This window comes from Macrobrachium rosenbergii, chromosome 19, assembly GCF_040412425.1.
Source record: "Macrobrachium rosenbergii isolate ZJJX-2024 chromosome 19, ASM4041242v1, whole genome shotgun sequence".
NCBI classification, from domain to species: domain Eukaryota; kingdom Metazoa; phylum Arthropoda; class Malacostraca; order Decapoda; family Palaemonidae; genus Macrobrachium; species Macrobrachium rosenbergii.
This window is the reverse complement of record NC_089759.1, coordinates 35,472,631-35,493,830: the sequence shown is the minus strand read 5'-3', so window position 1 is coordinate 35,493,830 and position 21,200 is coordinate 35,472,631. Positions and strand designations below refer to the sequence as shown.

General features: G+C 37.0%; 1 protein-coding gene and 1 long non-coding RNA gene across 4 annotated transcripts in view; one reads left to right on the top strand and one right to left on the bottom strand.

Moving 5' to 3' along the window:
- The window catches only part of LOC136848827 (uncharacterized), a 318,864-nt gene that overhangs the window by 236,173 nt on the left and 61,491 nt on the right, over positions 1–21,200 (top strand). The gene's annotated exons all lie outside the window — the stretch shown is intronic.
- LOC136848830 (uncharacterized) overlaps positions 8,356–21,200 on the bottom strand; it is a 63,517-nt gene continuing 50,672 nt past the window's right edge. The window contains exons 1-3 of one of the 2 annotated variants that reach the window (XR_010856150.1): positions 12,831–12,933; positions 11,801–11,884; positions 8,356–8,494 (exon numbers count right to left, since the gene is read on the bottom strand). This is a non-coding gene — a long non-coding RNA (uncharacterized lncRNA). Of the gene's footprint in view, positions 8,495–11,800; positions 11,885–12,830; positions 12,934–21,200 lie in introns of those variants that run through there. The other variant, XR_010856151.1, reaches the window with a different exon arrangement.

Here is a 21,200-nt window from a genome sequence, read left to right as displayed (position 1 = left end):
ATCCATTCAGTGTTTAAGATCAAATGAGAGAGCTGGACTGATAGGGCAGCAAGGTGGAAGAAAGGAAGTGAGAACCGGAGATGAAGAAAAAGGTTAGAAAGTGTGTGCGCCGCTAAGGCCGAAGGGACGCTGCAAACAACCTTTAGTAATGCCTACAGTGCACCATGTGAGGTGCACTGAGGGCGCTACCCACCTTCGGGGATTGTTATGAAAAAATATTCTCGATATAACAGATATAATGTTGAATGCGAGGAGATATAACGTCGAAAGAGAGAAAGAGAAATTTATTTATTATAATAATATTCATGATACAACAGATATAATGACGAACGAGAGAAGATATAATGTCGAAAGAGAGAAAGGGAAATTCACGTCTTACGAAAGTTGCATGAATCCGTTATTCGAACCGAGTCCTCAATACCGCCCCTGTAAGTACGGAAGCAAGCAGCAGAATCGAATTGCTTGCAGCCTTACTTCCATGTCGACATAATTGCACTTGGAATTAACCGAAATTAGCCTGTTGCCTCTGATTCAGTTGTTTATATTCTTCTCTATTTCATTTTTATGTTTTTCTTTTCGCGTTATGTTTCTGCTTCTCGCACCGTGGGGCATTTTGTTGAGGAATTAATCCTTTGCATTTTTTCCTTCCAACGGATCAGAATTTTCTTTGCACTTTCAAGTTTTTTTTTTTTACGTGTGAACAGTCTATTCTGCGTAAGATGCTCGTCACCTTTAGTATTTTATTTTTTTAGTTTATTCCAAATAATCGTTCGGACATTCCGGTTGACGCTAATTACCCGGGGATTATCGGATTGCTAATGAAGCAATTTCGATAACGCCGAACTTTGCTTTCGTTATTTTCTTGATTTCCCTGAGAGAGCAAAGGAAAATACGAAGAAACTCGCTCGAGAAATCTACACAAGCTTCGGTGGATATTTTCGACTTGCAATTGTTCTCTGGTTTTTGCTAAGCGTAATTTCTCTCTCTCTCTCTCTCTCTCTCTCTCTCTCTCTCTCTCTCTCTCTCTCTCTCTCTCTCTCTCTCTCTCTCTCTCTCTCTTGTAGGTACAGGCACCAGTTTGGAACCCTTTCCCCACCATGAACCTATTAATTTCACTTTTGCTTCCTTATCCGAGAGCTTATGCACTTTATTCTACATCACAGTCATGAGATCAATTGGGAAAATCTTAGGAATGAAATCATTACTGTGTACACAGTATCAAGTTGCAAAGGTCACACATGACAGTCCACCGTCATATCAATCTCAAAAGCTACAAAACACGTCATGAGATCTAATTCTCTAACTTCGAGCGAATTTCATATCGACTGAAAATTGCAGTATCTCGCGGAGAGAAATCTAAGGTTACATTCTCAGGGTTCATCCATAGTAAAACGTCTCGAGAGTTTTCGCTTTATTTTATTTTATTTCTTCAATCTTTTTGTGAGTAGTTTTGTCCGATTCTTGGCATTTTCCCTCAGACTCCTTCATGTCGATGATGTTCAGTTCCTCAAAGTTTTAATCTTTGATTCTTTCTCTATTTTTCATGACTGTATCGAGCTTCTCAATGTATTTATCAGTCTCCATTGTCAATTATTATGATTAATAGAACTTTAGCAGTTCCTAATAGTATCAATATACCATTACAAGAAGGTGTATTTTAAAACTACAATTTTTACTTTTGCACATCTAACACTATCACAGAGAAGTGGATTAAAAAACAAAATGTATACAGTTTTAACACACCTTTGCATGTGGGGGGAATTTCCCGAAGCTTTTCGTTCTATACCAAAAAACGTACCTTATGAAGAACATCCCACGCACGAGAATCATCAAATCCTACTTTAAATTAAGGACGATTTTCAACGACAAGCGGCAACGCCTTACATTCAAGAACGACTCTGACAGTGATAAATCCGACTGTCAGATATGAGAACGTTTGAATGCCGCAGCTTGGAAAATGTGGAGAGCACGGCTCGATTCAGGGCTGCTCGATGGCTATGGGAATTACAGCTTCCTTCAAGGCTGGCTATGTGCGTGAATTATAAAGATATTCAGGGGTAACATTTTCTTTTGTTCGAAGACGGCTAGTAGGAGCCCATTCGGATGGAAAGTTAAATTTCGGTGCTTTTTATATGACTGATTTTATTCAGAAATACATACACATATAAATATAAATAAATTATCATGTAGGTCAAGGGTAAAAATGGGGCTACGGCAGTCACCACTTGGCCACTTAATTTGTCGTTTGACCAGTGAACTTTACATCACTATACCTGCCAAATGAGTTACCCACAAGCAAACATAAAAGAGCACCACTTTATATAGGGTATCCTCACCACTTACAAAAGACAAGTAAAAGATAAAAATTAACATTCAAAAAAGGCGTGGAGAGTTTCGCAGGAATTGTGTACATTTACTCTGCTGTGAATGTTAAGTCATTGATTTCTGCAGAGATTCTTCTCCAAACGGGCGACGACCCGCCTTCGACGTCCAACGGTTAGAATGCATTTTTCTAGAAAGTCATTGCATTTCCTCTCTACCTAAGTTCTAAGTGTAAAGAGAATCGGGAGGTTAGATACCGTTGCAGGTGAGGAAAAGAACTAACTTAAGCTATTTAAAACCCTGAATGCTACACTTTAAGACGATCGGTAACAAGTGGCTTTTTCGCTTATTTGCAAAGATCGAATCGAGAGTATTTTGCCTAATTTTTACCATCATCACCATAGGAACAGGGTTCATCTTAAGTATTTTTCGTTTTAGTATTATAACTTGCTGTTGAAGGAAGTGACTGAGTTGCAGCTAGGCTTCCGGAGAAGGTCCAGTTGAGTAGCTTTCACCTTTCTCTGTCTCTCGTATCATATTCAACACTCCCTGGCTGCGAAATGACCAGAAGGGTTCAAACTCTTGAGTTAGATCATTTCTTGGTAAGACCTCAAAATCATTGTATTATATATTTTGGTCTGAAAGTGCAATCTTAGTTTTACCATCTAAGTAAGGACGTATCACATAGTCATAATAGGGGCAGAGTGAATTTGCAAGGCGAGTTGAGTTTGGGCTGACTCTTTGTCAGAGGAACCCGCTTCTCTCAGTACTTCGGCAGGCATTGGGTCACCTTACCTCCGCGTAATGTCCATCAGAACAGTAATTGATACCTGCTCACTTGAGCAGCTGCTGGCGATGCATTATTGCATGCAATAATGATCAGGTGAGCGATGAAATCATTTGTACCCCATTTTCTTTACGGCAAGAACTGGCATGAACATTCCACAAAGACGGCGGGCCGTAACTGAAATAGGGAAATAAGTCTTAAATTTATTTTGAGGTTGTAGCAGTGAGGATAGCAGCTTTTATCCCATGTGTCTCCTGTTTTATCTTCATTCACGATTATCTTTACAGGTGTTCGTCCCACGAAACTCTCTGAGGCAGCCAGATTTGCTTCATTAAAAGTTGCTACATTCTCCTTTATAGGCTTTTTTACCAACATATTTCAATAGAAGTTCGAAAGAATTAAAGATAGGGTTGCTTATTTTTGCTACAAGCACCTGAAACGACTTTCTTTAGATTACTGTAATCCTGTTCCGCAGTCTTCTGAGCAACGCAGAGTGTAGTTACCTCTGAATGCTTTAGTAGCGGCAAGTTTAAAGTGATAGCGGTGTTTTCAAAGGTAGAGAAATAATAACGGGACCTCAGGGCACGTCTTGCTTTGATTACATCGAATGGTTCTGGAATTTTCAGGTTCGTTTTGTTTTCTCTCTTGCTATGATGTGAACACGTCTTGCTCTAATGTCAATTTTTCTTGTTTTTTGTGATGCCAGATTGTCTTCTGTCTTCAGAAAGCTCATTCGCTCTGCTACACACATTTATGTTCCATTTTCCTCACCATCTCTAATAGGAGAAAAAGTGTGGGGTGGGGGGGAAGTGTGGATGGGTGTGTGTGTGTGTGTGGTGTGTGGGGGGTGGGGACAGGTGGTGGTTGGCGGCTAACGTAAGGAAATTAGAGCAAAGCAACAGCGAAAAATGTCACAAGTGTGTATGCTCCTGTTCGTACGCGTGAGATACAAAAAGAATTGAGAGAGACATCTAAACAATTAAGATTAACATCCTTCCACTGAAACTGCGCGCTTTGCAAGACCCGAAACTACAACACCACCAACAACACCACCACCACCAACAACAACAACACCCCGATGACTTTCGTAATGACGATCGAAGCCTGATCATCTCTCCCACCATGCGGTTAATAATAGTATCTTCGCCTCCACAAGGAATGCAGACGGGCGGTGGAGGGCGAAGGAGAAGAAAGAAAGGATGGAGCAAGCAGACCGATGAAGTGTGGAGTAGCAAGCAAGCAAGCAGAGGGGGCAAACCAAACAGTGAAATATGTTACCTTACTTTTGATTCATCATTACGCTGTTTCCCTAGTTAATGGCGTGGCGCGAGGTGGCGTGGGTCCAGAGAAAAAAGAATACGGTGGTTAGTGACCTATTATTATTATTATTATTATTATTATTATTATTATTATTATCATTCGGAAGATGAGCCCTATTTATATGGAACAAACCCACAGGGGGCATTGACTTGAAATTCAAGCTTCCAGAGAATATGGTGTCCATTTGAAAAAAAATAACAGAAGGTAACAGGAAGTAGAGAAGGAACAGATAAACTATTAGAAAAGAAAAAAACAAACAAAATAAATCAATCAATCAAAACCTAAGTTACTTATTCAAATAAAAAGAGCATTATTGTAGGGCAGTAATGCGCTGCATCTTCGCTTGAATTTCTGAAGTTCCAGTTGCAAAGCATCTTCAGGGAGACTGGCCTGTTCACGCATCAACTGCAGAACTGAGGATGAGTTTCTCGTGCAGAAAACTTCCGCAGCACCAACTGGCTCATACGTATACAGAGGAGACTCATCAGCTACTCGTTCGCCCCAGTAAGGTTCAAAGGGGGCTAAGGGGAAGCAAGGACGAGAGACAGGCCAATGACCAGAGACAGAACAGATACACGATGTCAGAGCCCAGATCTCTTACCCTGTCAAGTGAGGCTTGGAGTAATTTAGCGCTGACTGGTGACGTCTCAGTAGGCTGACCTATGCAGCTCCAAAAAACAGTGTCATCAACTTACCATAATAATATTGTCGCGCAAAAGTGAAAATCTATCGGGGTCTGAGCGAGGTCTGAACTGGAGACTCATGGGACCCGCGTGTCCACATGGGGGAGGGGCCTTTGATGATTGGGGGCTCATCTTGGATTCGGCAGTTAAATGGATAATGGAGCAAATATCATAGTTTGTTTTATAAAGCCAACCCATACTAGGGGAATTCCTTATTCCTGAAAAAACATGCGCGCGCAACAACACACACTCGCTTATGTATGTATATATATATATATATATATATATATATATATATATATATATATATATATATATATATATATATAATATATATATATATATATATATATATATATATATATATATATATATATATATATTATATATTTTAGTACAGTATATATCACGCCCAAAAATTAGTAATTAATCAAACCTCTGAAACACCTCACACCCAAAGGAAATTATATATGATAAGTGCACTGAACCCTACCAGGAAATACTGCTATAATTCATGCACATTCTATTCTAAGGAACGGACGCTTCAAAGAGCGCTGCTTTTTTTGTACATTGTTGCTGAGAGGCTTGATAAATCAATAACGCCTTACGGCCCTGCTTCTATTTGACTAAAACCTCCAGCCGAGTCTGTGTGTCTATTGCAGTCTCTCAATTCTTTTTGCTATTTTGTATTCATTTTGATGAGTCAATAACAAAGTACAGCAGTATTTATTTCCAGACCATCGTGCGACGTTTTACGTTGTATACCCAAGGTCAAGGTCACTCCCGTAACGATTCCCAACCAAATTCTTCAGAAGAAATCAATACATTTATTAGACCCATAAGAACAAGAAACAAAATGTAAAACTGATGTGATAATGTAGTTATATCTTGGGCATTGACAAACACTTGACAAATGACTCCCATATGTTTCAGTGCAAAGCTAAACCTATTCCAGTAGAAATACTTGACTCTTTATCTACCTCTCGTGTAAACAGCTATTTGTATTTTTACAATATTGACTAATAGACATTTATACATAGCTAAAGGTGTTAAATTCCTAGAAGTATGGAAGGACACACGAATCTATATTCAGCCTTAAAGGCAGGGTTATACGGATCTAACTGTCATCACTTAGTTTATAAATTCAGCAACGGACAGAAGGAAGGGTTTTATCTGCAGCGAGCAAATTCACCTATATACATAAAAAAATAAGTTTACAAAATGCGGTGATCTTGTAAGCCTATAACTGCTGTTCATACTCTGTCACCCGGATACGATAATCCTCTCTGATGTCTAGGTCAAGAAAGGAACAATAAGTAACTGTAGCTTACTTTTGCTGTGTACATACATCCCTAAAACAATGAAAGTTAAAGACATTCCCATGACTATGCTTTACTGGTGCTTTCAGTACGTGTGGCTTTATTCCAGACGTATTTAAAAGGTTTCATCCACAAAAATAAATGTTTTCTATTTTGTTGTTATTGGATTTGGTGCCTCGCACGGAATCAGCTTTCATTTGCAATAATTATATAGTATATAATTGCAATATGTTTTTGTTTACTTCATATTTATCTGGGATGTAATCCTATGATTTTACTCAAATTTTGTATTTGTTTCACACATTTACAGAAAAAATATACAAAAAGTTTAGGCAATATGTTCTGATTTTTACCACAAAACTTTGCCATAAAATTATGACTGACTTTATTCCTGTGATTTTATTACCGTCCACCATAACTTAACGTGACCTTCCGGGCGCAATTCATTTGGGCGAATTTGGGCTTTGACTAATTCATCATTCGGGCGACTATTCATTGTATAGTTTGGGCGACAAAATATCAAAACCCAGCAAATTGGCACCAGTCATTTGGGCGAATCACTAAGGAAAAAGAGGCAGAAGTATTTCGGGACATGTTTGCACGTGGTGATAACTCTAATCGGTTGGAGGATAAATCAGTAGTTAGCTGGTTAATAACTGGCCGTAGTTATCCATTACTCGGCTATGAAAGGCATTATCTCAGAAACAAACCGACGAAAAAGCTTTGATATTTTCTGGTTTCTCTTTTGTATAGACATAATACTGAAGAATGTAGGTGCAAAAACAACGAAAACCAATTGTAAAGTCAGAAGTAGGTTACTAACCCCGATGTTTGCGGACCGTAGCCAGGATAAAAGGAAGACCGAGTTTCCCAAGTTTTTGTCCTGGCGCTCCCAATTCTAGAGCGAACCCAATTTACTCGCAGTTCTAAAATTAAGTATTACCATGAGATTGGCTAAACAATGGACCAGAAGCACAACCCCCCCATCTTCACGAAATCCTTTGAGCAATTTTAACATTCAAAAAAATCTTAGAGCCAGAGACAAGGCCACCAACTAATTAAACAAAGCATTATGCAAAAATCCTGCATTTCTACCCCCTCACTTATCCGATATCATACAAGTCCAACGCTAAAGCCTGTGTTGTAGTAACCATCGACAGTCACAGTAACTTCAACAATTTGTAGGCATAAGCAATAACCACTCCCGGGACAAATTACATTATGGAAAATTTGCTGCCTGCTAAACTTTGTTACAAACTAATTATAATTTACTAAATTCAACCCCGTAATGTAATTTCTTAAAATCTTTTCGTGGCGGTATCTCGTGCCAAAGTGATTTTTCACTTCCAACTATTATCGCTCAAGTCACCTTTACAAGTGTTCTCACCCGAATGCGGTCTCCAATTCATAAGGAATGATCTTAAACATTTATTATTCCTGTCATCAGAGGGGTTAAAATACATTATCACTTTGCTGAATATAAGCTTAAATCTCCATACGCTATTACAAGTAAAACACCAAATTTCGAGGTTAATATACTAGAATCTCCTCAGAATTAAAAACCATTATTTCAGTTACTTCATTTATATGGGGGCAATCTCCCCATCTTACAGTTAACCAATCAATCAGTAACTACCATTCCCTTAATTCATAGGACATTCTTTGTCTTCCAAGGAGTATTAGAGTCTAACCCATCACATGACATTTTGGGGTTAAAGAAATGGACAAAAGTTTACAGACATAATATATTAAGCTGGTCGTCATACATGTAAATACTTCATACATGTAAATACTTCATACATATTCAAAGTAGTCAGATTATAAAACTGAATAGTAGGTAGAGCACAGCATCTACTAAGTTCTAGTTGTCAGGGTAACCGAATTTAGTGCGCTTCGAACCGTCACAGGACACGCATAGCGTCTGCAAGTCAAGTTCTTGTTGTCTGGGTAACCGAATTCAGAGCGCTTCCAATCCTCACAGGATATTCAGCCTTTAACGAAACTAGTTTCTTTCCATTAGTATTAGTGTCGATGTTATGGTCTGCTGCAGCCACACCACGAGCCTGTGCATAAGAAAAGTTCGTTTGATTTCAGAGTAAGTTTCCATGACATAACTTGCCCTCAGAGTGAAAATAGCGTGTTCAGTTAGTCCCAGCAGCTATTTTATTATAATTAATACTATATCGTATGAGTAAACTTTCCCATTAACAATCCCCTGTATTAGTATTATTTCAAACTGCCACCAACTCCAACATTAACAATCCCATATATTACCACCATTGTTCCTGCAAACTACCAAAAAGACAACAGGGTAGAGAGCGCCACCCTTTAAGATATATTTAATGGGGCACCGATCTTACACTGAAACAACCGCACCTAACTTTCGTGCTACATAACTATGAAATGTGCCATGCAATGCAAACACTACTATCTGGCAACTTTCGTCCTTTAGTATAGTCTTTAGGGAATTGAAACCGCACAACCCCACGGGGCGAAAAATTAAGGTGGGGAACTCAGAATAAGAAAGGGGTTCCCGAAGCAAGCTTCGGCGCTGGAGGAAAGGTGGATGCAGGTAGGGGTCAATGAAAATTTTGAAATATTTCCTAACAAGAAAGCTTTGCTTGAAGAGTAAGAGGGGGGAGGGCGGGGGTGTTGAGCACAGACGGAACGTTAACAAGGCCGCAAAAATTTGAATTAATATTTCCACTATTAACCAGCCCATTAGAATACCTGACAAGTCCACGACATCAGTGTCAAAAATTCTTTAACATCCCAAGACCTAGGCCTCTTAAAAAATCGTTAAGATCCACCTATTACCTGTCTAGTTTCTATTTACTAGTGGGAATGAAATTCTAAGTTACAGAAGTATATGCCAGTTACCCTAACCTTTTCTCAGTTCCACTATACATTCAAACTGACTTCTCATGACCAAACAAAGGGCCCAAATACTGTAATACCCTCTGCTATTAACTTGTACTGTCCAATGTCTCCCTAGATCTGTCTGACGCGTTTTTTACCCCAGTCTATTCCCAGCATCCTTAAGAGATAGACTTTAGCATAAATTAACTTTATACTAACCCCTCCATCTATATAAAATCGGCACGTTCTTCACCCTATTCTAACCTTTCTTACATTTCAAGTTCCATATCTCACTTCCCATTAATTCCTAGCTACACGAAACCTATCAACCTTGCAGTTCTAACCTAAATACGAAGTTGGTTGGTTTGAAATCCCTGTTGTGCATGGCGACAGTCACCATGATTGTTTTTGACCTTCCTATTGTGCATGGTGACCAAGTCACCATGCACAACATACAGGTCCACCTTTGCCTGGCAAGTGGCAACGCCACCCCGGCAAAGGTGGACTTGGGAAGTGGCCAAAGAAAAACTCACTCAATTTTAACTTTTAACGCAAAACTTTATACTTTTGCAGCTGAAATAATTACTCAATTTCAACTTTAAACGCAAAACTCAATCTCAACTTTAAACGCAAAACTCAATCTCAACTTTAAACGCAAAACTCAATCTCAACTTTAAACGCAAAACTCAATCTCAACTTTTAACGCAAAACTCACGCAAAACTCAATTTCAACTTTTAACACAAAACTCAATTTCAACTTTTAAACGCAAAACTCAATTTCAACTTTTAACGCAAAACTCACGCAAAACTCAATTTCAACTTTTTAACGCAAAACTCAATTTCAACTTTTAAACGCAAAAAACTCAATTTCAACTTTTAAACGCAAAAACTCAATTTCAACTTTTAAACGCAAAACTCAATTTCAACTTTTAAACGCAAAACTCAATTTCAACTTTTAAACGCAAAACTCAATTTCAACTTTTAAACGAAAACTCAATTTCAACTTTTAAACGCAAAACTCAATTTCAACTTTTAAACGCAAAACTCAATTTCAACTTTTAAACGCAAAACTCAATTTCAACTTTTAAACGCAAAACTCAATTTCAACTTTTAAACGCAAAACTCAATTTCAACTTTTAAACGCAAAAACTCAATTTCAACTTTTAAACGCAAAAACTCAATTTCAACTTTTAAACGCAAAACTCAATTTCAACTTTTAAACGCAAAACTCAATTTCAACTTTTAAATGCAAAACTCAATTTCAACTTTTAAACGCAAAACTCAATTTCAACTTTTAACGCAAAACTCAATTTCAACTTTTAACGCAAAACTCAATTTCAACTTTTAACGCAAAACTCAATTTCAACTTTTAACGCAAAACTCAATTTCAACTTTTAACGCAAAACTAACGCAAAACTCAATTTCAACTTTAAACGCAAAACTCAATTTCAACTTTAAACGCAAAACTCAATTTCAACTTTAAACGCAAAAACTCAATTTCAACTTTAAACGCAAACTCAATTTCAACTTTAAACGCAAAACTCAATTTCAACTTTAAACGCAAAACTCAATTTCAACTTTTAAACGCAAAACTCAATTTCAACTTTTAAACGCAAAACTCAATTTCAACTTTTAAACGCAAAACTCAATTTCAACTTTTAAACGCAAAACTCAATTTCAACTTTTTAACGCAAAACTCAATTTCAACTTTTTAACGCAAAAACTCAATTTCAACTTTTAACGCAAAAAACTCAATTTCAACTTTTTAACGCAAAACTCAATTTCAACTTTTAACGCAAAACTCAATTTCAACTTTTTAACGCAAAACTCAATTTCAACTTTTTAACGCAAAACTCAATTTCAACTTTTTAACGCAAAACTCAATTTCAACTTTTTAACGCAAAACTCAATTTCAACTTTTTAACGCAAAACTCAATTTCAACTTTTTAACGCAAAACTTCATACTTTTGCAGCTGACAACTTACTCAAGAGCTTTAAAAATTGTCAGTGTTCAAAAACTTTTGAATTCCAAAATAGAGACTTCACTAAACTTCACAATTCTAAAAAACAAAACTAGCTGAAATTACAAGATGAAACCACTTGAGGCAAATGTTTAAATATACGAAAGTTTAAATCCACTAAAAAAAACTAGATTCACTACACCTTCAAAAATGATCTTCCACACACAAACTAAATCTTCCACACAAACTTTTGATGCTAAAATATAACTATACTAATAATCAAAAATAAAAATTAAATGCTAAAATTCCTTGAAATGTTTAAAGCTGGAAAAGTTACATTTTAACTTTGCATTTAAAAAAAAAAAAAATAAATCTTTACAATTCTCAAAAGTAAAGTTTTGAATCTAAAAAAAATAAACCAAATGCATTAAATCAAAGCCTAAACTCAAAATGAAAACTCACGAATTTTGATTCTGAAAAAACTAAACTAAAAATGTTCCGGGGTAGCTCAAGTCACTCAACTAAAAAAAAACAAAGATACTTACTCACCCTTTAATCCTGTGTGGTCATAAGGTATCGGTACATCTATTCAATAACTCACTGTGGCACGCTTATTTAACGACACACCCTGACCTGAAATAAAATATATATATTAAAGCCCAAAATGTTCTAGCAAGTGGAGAGAACCAAAGACTATTAGTTACAATCAGCTTGGCCATCTGATAAGTTTTAAAACACTAAGACAAGGAGCAGCAAGCAAGGCTTTATAAATACTGATAAGCGTTATTACTAGTTTGCCACTTAAGCCTACAATAATTAAGTTTAAACTAACTCAATATGCTCCTTATTAGGAAGACTATGGTAGTCTAGTCAGGCCTCTCCAATCCTCAAGAAACTTTAAACCCTTTTGCATCGTAAGACTTGCTCTATTGCAGTATAAAGTTAAAATGAAAATATGCGTAGCACTGCACAAGATTGCTAGTATAAAACCAAAGTGCATAATATTACCACTTCAAGCAATCTAGTTCACCTTAGTAATAAATAAGCTTCGAAACGGTCTTAAATACCACTTTGAAAGGCAATCTACGGCAATACCTATCAAACATTTTGAACAGTTATTGTAGTAATAAACAAGCTTCGAAACACTTAAATACCACTTTGAAAGGCAATCTACAGCAATACCTAATATTATAAATATAAAACGCAAAACTGGCAATAGTATCCACTCGCCAACGCAACAAACCTTGAAGCACGCCTTCACGCCTAAAATCTTGCAAAGTCTATTCACAATAAGACATACCTGAGAAACTGCTCTAGCTTCTCTAGACCTCAAAAGAATATTGTAAACAGAAGACATGCAAGTCAAGCAAATAGGCGATTTGAACCTAGAACAAATTGTAAGTCAGGCTAGAGAGCATTTGTACACTGCGCACCAAGATTATACTGTACAACAAAACACCACCTCGAAGTGAAGATCATATAAAGCAACTTTAAAAAAACAACTATCTCCTATTCTGCAGGAGCTACGTTACTGACGAAAAAACACCGAAACAATTATAAAATATAAGAAGCACCTTACTTTGAAAACGGACGAAGTGAAACCACCGATCCACCAGTACAGCACCGCCGAGATACCAAACGCAAATGAACGCGAAAGTCTAATTAGCACCAACGAAACCTTTCTTACCAAGCTGGAGACTCGACAAACACTGTAACAAGCTGTTCTTGAGGATAACAGCCAACGACCGCTGCAACTGCCGGTTTGTGGGACGTCGCTTTATTACCCTTTCGCCACCGAAGAAGTTTAAGGCGACGATCAGAAAATCGACAGAAATTATTATTATTATATTATTATTATTATTATTATTATTATTATTATTATTATTATTGAGAGTTGCCGGGTACTCTTCCTTGTTAGCGAACTACCCCAATTATGTATCAGAAGTTAGCCCATCTGAAAATTATTATTATTATTATTATTATTATTATTATTATGGAGATTTGCCATTTACTCTTCCTTTTTAGCAAACTACCTGAATTATGTATCGGTGTTTGATCTTCATCTGGAACTATTATCATTATTATTATTATTATTATTATTATTATTATTATTATTATTATTATTTGTTGCTGTTGTTTTCAGCAGTGCTTGGGCATAAGAGTTCATGAATATTACTTTTTACTAGCTTACTTAATTTAGTATACTGAATGCGTTCATCTTATCGTTCAGCGTATGTGGCCCGGAGCTGAAACAAAGGATATTATTATAATTGTATATTATTAGTTAATGCAACATGGCGTTACAATGACATGGTCATAGACAAAAATAGTATAGAACACTTTTGTTAAAGTGATTCAACCGTGAGCTTATCAACTCGCACCGATGAATACAAGGTAATTTTTATAATTGAGTTTATTATTACTAATAATAAAGGTGCGTAGGTTCGTAATCTGCTACCGTAATAGGCCACCTTCAGCGATTTGCCATATGGATCCAAGGCTTGCAGTGATAAATGTATCCCAAAATTTTGGAGAAATTGATAAGGTAGGAGGACAAAGTGGCATTAAATAAATCATTTATATCTGTCGTAAGTGATATAATTAAGCTTCTAATTCGAACAGTGGTCAATGAATTTACTGAAACCAGATCATATTGTTCGATCATCGCCTGATATTCGAATCCTGTTTCGATATTATCAGGTGGAGCTATGAAAACTATTATCATCAGGATTATACACACACACACACACATATATATATGTATATATATACATGTGTGTTATGTGTGTGTTTGTGTATGTGTATGTGTGTATGTGGTAAGTGGAGCCCTGAAAAATATGATCATGTGGAATACATATAGATAGATAGATATCAAGCCACCAATATACTTTAATATCCAGTTCACTACCCCTCGGGAATAACAACTTACATCCAAGAGGAATTATGATTAATAAATGTTTCGTCACCAGTTCTCAAGAGAGGTATAAGTTGACATCGACTCTGCTGTATATGCCTGTCGAACTCAGGTTTTGTACTTAGAATCGATATCAACCCATCTTCACCATGATAGCCAATTGGTAAATTTGTAACGCGTGGCTAATTATGAATAATTTGTCGAATTTGTCTTGTACACCGAGGGTTTTTCTTATATTCACAAACATTAGGCCACAAATATCATAAAATATCCAGTTCACTACATTAGGTGGAGCTCTTAAAAACATATATATATACATGCTCACACAAATATCGTTTATTGTCTAATTCACTATACCTCACGAGTAGCTCACAAGCAGAAGAATTATAACTGATAAGTGATTCGTTACCAGTGGTATTCGAAACGTTGCTTTATTTAGAAACAATGTCGTACTTTTGACCATGGGTGATGAAAAGTGACGTTTGACCACTGACCCACCAAGAAAGGTGTAAATTGATATCATCTCTGCTGTATAGGCATAATTCTCTTTTATTTTGATGGACATTAATAAGAGCATTCTCTACGATTCTTCGATATGAAAGCAGGACAGTCAGGTTCGATGTCCCTATAGACATGTTCTTAATGCCTCTACGCAGGGGAGTTTTATTTTGCTGGTATATCCCTTATTTTGTTTTGCCCATTGGTTTGACGAGCGATCTGTCTTACTGGCTTGGTTGATGGCTTTTCCGCCGTCAAAGTGAGGCAGCTGGTTGAGTTGTTTACAGATGAAATCGACTCCTTTGTCTATGTAACCGTCAGAACAGGTTCCTGGTCCTCAGAGAAAAAAATTACACTGATACCTCAGTCTTCATTGATATTGCAATGTCATGATAGTTAGGAAATGAATGCAGGAAATAGAGAATGCTGGTCTTCTATAGACGTTGAAACTGTACTTGAATGATTCCCTATTGATATATCTAAGAAGGCTAGTTCCTGTCCTTGTCTCATTCAGTTTTGAACATAATGCTAGAATTGAGTTCATTTTGCTGCAAATAGATATCAAAATCTTCTCAACTATTATTCCAGAACGTGAAAATGTCATCAACGTGTCGCACCAAAACCACTTTGGGGCATGAGTCATTAAAGTACATGCAGACATTGGCTTCAAGAGGAATAGCAGGCTGCCTATCCCACATTCAAATCTTTGTAAACCTTCCAGTTAAAAGAGGGCATGTCATTGGTTACACGGAGCCTGATTAATTTAACTTTTTTTTTTCACTGCGCAGAGGAAACAGGTCTTCGTATGGAGTTGATTTTTTCCCTTATGAAATTCAGGATGTCGTTTACAGGAATCTTTGTGAATAATGATTCCGCGTCCTGGCTTATGAGCGTTATGTCGTTCACTGTAATAATTAATTTACAGAATTTCTCAATAGAGTCCTCTGCGTGTTTTGTAAACTACCTGGGAAATGTGTCAGCAAAACTGCTAAGTTTCTGATTGAGTAAAAATGAACGAGAATTAATTTCACAAAACTGGGAGTCAGAGAATGCCTTTCTTATGGGTTATGGCGAGTCCGTAGAAATATGGTAAAGAGCTGTTGACGAATCCAGGTAAAAAAGTCAAAGAAAAAAGTCATGCTTAGGGCGCCGATGCTGACCGAGTAGGACTTCCCCTAACTACTGAACAACAATCACGACGGTATAAACAAACTATGTTGACCGGAGATCGTTGAGGATATGGAATCGATAGTCACAAAATTTATACTTGTTAGGCAACTATCCATAGCAAATCAACCTCTGAATTACCTTATAACTACTCAATGTCCATTTTAAGATTGACTTTTCGCTTCTGCTTAAATAATCTTGACTATTTTAATATTTCATTGTATATATGAAGTATGTTTGGAAACATGCGAAAGCTCATGTTATTATGACATTTGCATATGTATATACAGCAATGGACTTCGTAATCACCATAAATTCTTTAATATTTTACTACGGCACACCACTATAGCCTTCTGAGAACATACTCGACAAAAGCCGGGGAAGAAATACCAATGAGGTTTATGCCCTGGGGAGGCGAAAGCCAACAGCTGGTGGATCTAAGCCCAAGGAGACGAATGCCAATGTGGATTATGACCACACCCAGACCGGTTTTCCTTATCCAGAATTTTGAAAAAAAGACTGAATGCAGAAGTGAGAAAATATGAAAAAGTCTGACAAACAGACAAAGACAAGAGTCAGCATTGCAAGAACTGATAGACAACACCCGAATAAAATGCAAAAGCAACACATGTCGGTATCTAACAAGAGCAAAGGCTGTATGTAATATAACAACCAAGCCGACGCTGAACGTCCAGATGGAAGGAGTTAGAGCAAGGCCTCCCCACCAACTGCCTGAGGGGAAGACCACAAGGTCAAGGTCACTGCATAACAATCCCCAACCAAATACTTCAGGAGGAATCAATAAATTTATTAGACCCATAAGAACAAGAAACAATGTAAAACTAATGTAATGTTGTAGTTTCACAATGGAGTTGCATTATGTAAATATGACGCACATAATTAACCACCCCCAAAGTGTATAACTAGGCATTGTAGATATCGTTCCTCATTAGACGGGTGGGTACCGTTCTCAGCTAGCACTCTGCTGACCCCGCGTTCGATTCTCCGACAGGCCAATGAAGAATTAGGGGAATTTATTTCTGGTGATAGAAATTCATTTCTCGCTATAATGTGGTTCGGATTCCACAGTAAGCTGTAGATCCCGTTGCTAGGTAACCAACTGGTTCTTAGCCAAGTAAAATAAATCTAATCCTTCGGGCCAGCCCTAGGAGAGCTGTTAATCAGCTCAGTGGTCTGGTTAAACTGAGTTATACTTAACTTTATAAATAATAACCCCAAACCCCTCCCCAGTCACATTCCCATCATACGCATAAACAAATATACTGCATATGACACATTCTCCTACCTTTGTAATCTGTAATATGTTTGTATACTAAAAGGTCCTTCTGTAAATTCACTTCTACGAACTTTTTTATGTCCTTCTGTACTCGCTTTTACGAAATTTTTAATATTTTACCCTTCACTTAGTTACACTGAACTGAACTACACAGAAATTGCGTGACTTCCTGTTCGCCACCTTTTGGTTACTGCCGCATCTGTGATAAACAGCAATTTGACTTTTCTAACTGGGCTGTGGTAGTAACAGCAGCTGTTACTGAAGCAATGATAGATACCCCATATATATATATATATATATATATATATATATATATATATATATATATATATATATATATATGAGTGAAATAAAAAAATGTACCGTTGAGTCCCAATTCTACAGTTGGGTTTGTTTAAAAAAGAAACTCACTGATACATTTTTTAAATTTCACTTATTCCACGTGGGACGGTGACGAATCTAGCCGTCAGTGCTGCCAACGCCGGCTATTAACTAAACACCAGTAATAAGACTGATGGTCGCTTCTGTTAATTGTCTTGTCATTCATATAATATTAATTTATTTCGACTGAAGTATTTACCATGACTATAAGTAAGGAATGTGCTATCTACTTACGTAAAATTTATTACATCTGATTGACCACAAAATGTATTTTTTGACCTTTGAAGACAGAGGAGGAGAATAAGAAATGCTAAAAATTATTTTTGGTCCTATTTCATCACATCTAAAACGGTGGTAGGTGTTATCTTACTTCTGAAAAGTTTTAATATACTTTAGAATAAACTTTCAGCTTTCCAATGGTACAACTTTAGCGATAATAAAAATTACACATGTAAAATTAGAAAGCATTTTGTGGAAACTTCCAATGCGTCTAAATCTTCATCTGTTCACCCAGGAGTAAATGTCTAAGACCTGAGCATAAACATTTGGGTCGACCCGTCTGGACCGGAGAGGGTTCACTATTTAGTGCCTAACAGTCAAGTAGACCAAGCTGCGTTTATTATAGGTTACGATTCTTCACTCAAACAGAAGCTGTGTGGATTTCAAGTAAAAAAAAAATAAAAATAAAAATAACCAACCAATTTTGATCTTTCCCTGACTTCAAAGGTTGCCGCAGTCAAGTAGGAGGTATGTGTAGTTAGTCTGCGCATTTGACAGACATCACAATAAGCTTTGGGAGCTAATCTGAATCTCAAATTACTTTCCAAGGCGGCTGCTGAAACTTGGTCTTAAATCTTTAGGTCAAGATACCTGAACGAACAGAATTATGGAATTCAATTAAGATCTTGTGATGATGACGTTTCAAATTAAAATTGTAAAGTAGTTCATAGCGGTGCCTTTGACTGTACTCGTCATACGGATCTTCAAGGTCATATACAGCCTTCGCAGTTAGCTGTCGGCGGCACTGTACTTCATAGCTGTGAAGTGAGTCTAGACAAAAAAGTTCTAGATGTTTCCCAGGGTACTGTTCTGGGGGAATCTGCCATTTTTAGCTTTTTGCTAAACAAATGATTGCAGCTCTTGAAAACAGGAGAATGCATACCAGCGTACTTCTGTGTCTCTCATATACCCTAGCCATTTAATAGGTAAATTATGTACATATGAACCCGGTAGGTTGAGTTTGGCTGGAAGTCAAATGCACGAAGCATTATCAAGGTGCAGTGTCGTCTCAAGTACTGGAATGGGCGAACATTATGACGTTTCAGTAAACCAGATCTGGACCGTAAGCTCATATAAGTGGTATCTCAGAGTTCTTCATCAAGATTACTTTTTTAGATGGCCAGTTCATTTCCGGGCAGAATCTTCTTTTCAACAAAGTTTTACTAAGGGCGGTTGAAATATGTTTGTGATCGCAGCGGAAAAATTAAGGTTTTGCAAATTTCGTATGAGTAAAATTATTAATATGACGGAGCTAAACGAATGTCATTGCATTGTGATTAACACCTGCCATTTAAACGCTAAATTTTCCAAATTCGGAAGCAGAGGATAGACCTTAACATCAAAAATGTGAAAAAGTAATAGCAACGAACTGATGCTTCTTGCGCAGCTACTTAGCTTTAATAATGTTTTGAAGGTTTCATTCTGATACACTGGAGGGGAAAGGAACGCAAATGAATTTAATAAACATGATTTGGGCTGCGATGTCAGGTGAGTGTTGTCCCCAAGACCTCCATGCAAGTGGGTTTTCTGAATATTAGCATGTTTTAAGTTCAGTGATATGAAGAGCTAACTTTGGCTGTTGACCTGTATTAGGAAAGCTTCGACGAACGGCTGTTGCTTATTTGATATCACTAGATTATACCACTTACAAATTATAGGTTACTTTTTCATGACAAATTTGTGCAAAATCTTGCATATTTTAGTTATGTCCAAGGTTTTCATTCAGCCTTAAGATTTTGCTTTATATATTTTGAATTATACCTTAAGTCTTATCACAGTTTTGCTTCTATATTTCAACTGTGGAATTTACAAGTGATAAATACTTCCGTATACTAAATGCTTATGACTTTTTAGTGGCGATTGAAACAATACCTCTAAGGGTTTGGGCATTCATGGGGAGGTTTCTTGATCGTCATCTTGTGAGAAGTACTTCAAGCAATATTTGTGAGTGTGTATGACGAAGAGGGGTTGTGCATTATCTTGGTAATGGGGCAATCTAGAAAGATTGAATAGTGTGGATGGGGCATCCTGTAGCATCATAGGAACCGTGAGTAAATGTCTTGGGTATTTGGATAATGTCTTACTGGGAGGCTTTTAGAAACATCTCGCTTGCTGGTACTTTGTGTAATCTTGTGAGAGGAGATTGACATCTTTTCGGAGAGAATTTTGGGTAACAGGAAGGCCTTGCGTAACAACGAATGGGGAGCTAAATGACACGTACTGGGAATTGTGTATTGCCTTAAAACGGGGTTGAGTAACGTGTTGGGGGAAAATGAGCATTATATTGGAGGAAAATTAAAGTGTCACTCTGAGGAGGTTTAAGCAACATGTTCTAGGAGGTCGCCTGGCTTTCAGGTTACGTCTACTGCTGGCTTTGAAAGATATTTTTGAGTGGTTCCTAGCAATGATTTTAGAAGGCTTTGAATAATCTCTAAGGAGGCCTTTAGTAAGCCTTAAAGGTTGGAGTAATGTCTTAGCATATAATTATCATTTATGAGTATATGTAGCAGCCTTCTAGACTATTTCAAAACGACTAAAATTCGCACGAGAGACTATTCAAGATTAAATCTGGTTGATGAATCTACGGTGATAGATAGCCAGATTTCAATTTTCACAAGGCTGTTACGTTGCTGACCGGTAACTGGTAAGTTAACACGTACATACAATCACACACACACGTATATATATATATATATATATATATATATATATATATATATATATATATATATATATATATATATATATATACAGTACATAATATTATATATAAGTAAAATGGAGTCTGCAATGCTAGCTTACAGCAATAATCACTTTTGCCCAATCTTTTTATCAGGTTCTACGTATATATTTATGCTCGTTCGTCTATCTATGATTTTCACTCGCATTTTAACCTATTTAGCTCTTACATTTGAGCACTGCATTCTGCGACCACGCATAACAAGCTGGCGGCCTTTTAGGATTCCCCATATGAACGTACTTTCCTCTTTGGCGAAAATTTGGCACCACGCAGCATTTACTAGCCACAGACTATTGGCTAGTCTTCTTGCCAGTGGCGGGGAAAACATCCGTAAACAGAAATGGCTAAAATCTCTCTCTGCTGTCAAGTTTTCAGGCCTTTTCACTTCCAGCCACACCCATGACAATGGAATTCAGGAAATATTGACTTTTGAGTCCCCTGAGGGGTTAAGCCTGGAAGAAACTGGGAATAGAAGATTAGAAAATTATATTTCGAGGTAAATTTAAAAGGCGTCTGTTGATTATCACAAATAGGATCGTTTGCAACTGCACCTTTTAAAAGTGGGGCATTTATAATAGAAAATACGAGAGAAATACTCTTCAAATTAATGCTTTCATGGCAATGAATTCTGGTCATTAATATGTGCACGCTATGGCCTAATTTCCTTTAAAAA